Below are 1,714 nucleotides of genomic sequence, written 5' to 3' on the forward strand. Positions count from 1 at the left end.
ATGGACGTTGACAGAAAGTTTAGGTGTATTTGTGAAGAGGCAGACTTAATCAGATCTGAATTTCCTTCATGTTCTAAAAATGCCTACTTTGATTTGAAAAAGTTCATATTTTCCTATGTATTTTATAAAAGGCAAAATCATAAAGTGAGCTTGTAAGATTACTAGAAAATTTATTGAAAATTCTCTTGTTTAATAATATATTTTTAAGAACTGAATTTTGAATTTTTACAGTAGTAAGATAAAAAAGTAAAGCAATTAATAAACTATTTTTGCTTTTCTCCCAGATTTAAGTCATACTTTATAGGAAGGTTATTGACTTTAAAAAAGCATAGTGGGGGAAATAGTTATATTATTTTACATTAATTTTCAGAGCAAATCTATGAAATAAAGTTGAGTCTTGCAAATTTTTAAATTCACAGACCCATGAGCACAGCTAGTTCACCCCACCCTAAACTCATAAGTGACCAGTCAGCGCAGACAGATGCTCATGGATTCAAAAGACAGTCCCATGGAAACCTATACAGATTAGTACACTATATAGTAAGCTATATAATAGTTTATTTACAGTAGATTTTAGAGTATTCTTTTCATTTACATCTGAAAATAAACACGCTGTTGTATGAAAGTCCATTTCCTATTGTTGGTTATCTGGAGACACAGAAAATTGCATCTCCCCCCTAATTACTCTATGTATGACTCATTTCTATAATCAGATCAACTTTGTCCTTCTTTTCTCTAAGCTAAACAAATCTAGTTCACTTAATTTCTATTTGCCAAAGGTTAATTATATCTTTGCTTCTCTTCTCTGACCATCTCCTGCTCTTCCACTTTTTTTTTTTATTTTTTAAAGTTCATTATTGAAAACTGGACATGATTATACAGACCTGACTGATGTAGAACAGTGAAAGATTACTTTCTACTTTTTCCATAATTATTTTATTTAATATTTCTCAGTATCTTATTGGATTATATCTTATCATGTCATTTCACTGTAAATTTCACCAAGGCTATAGGTGCCTTTTTTCCCCCTTAATCTTATGACATTTCCCCCTAGAAGTTCTCTTCCCAATCATTCATACATCAATAATTCTGAGCCTCTGACAGTGCCATCTGCCTCTGTGTCTATCCTCTCCAATCTATCTACCTTAAACCATCAGATTAACCATCCTAAAGTAGCATTACATCACTACATCCTAGGGGAAGTCACTCCCTCGTAATTGTCACATTAAGCCATAGCCCTTCTGTCTACTTTCAAAATATTCCTTACTACATCCCTGGACATAGAAGTGAGCTGGCTACCCTAGGTTATACATTCCTGAAATTTTTTTATAATGCCTTCTTCCTCCTCTACCATAGTATTTATAATATTCTTCTGTAATTATCTATTTAATTCTTTGTCTTCCCTGCCCTACTCTAAACTCATTGAGAACATTGACTATGTGATGCGCTATTTGTCTTGACAGCCTGGTTTTGTGTACTGGCACCAGGATTCTCCATACATTCTTGTGATCAAAATAAGTATGTAAATGAATTAATACTCAAATAATTTTGTGAAAATATTAAATCAATGTATTTAAATACTTCCATAAATAAAATTTCTCTGTAACTCATTAGACATGTCTGAATCTAAACTTTCATCTATCCTAAAAAAGAGGCAAGGGTGAATGTTGTCTTGGAAGGAGGAGACTGTGACAAAGCGGCAGCTCCTGGGTAA

The sequence above is a fragment of the Camelus ferus genome, chromosome 1 (genome assembly GCF_009834535.1).
Source record: "Camelus ferus isolate YT-003-E chromosome 1, BCGSAC_Cfer_1.0, whole genome shotgun sequence".
Taxonomy (NCBI): Eukaryota; Metazoa; Chordata; class Mammalia; order Artiodactyla; family Camelidae; genus Camelus; species Camelus ferus.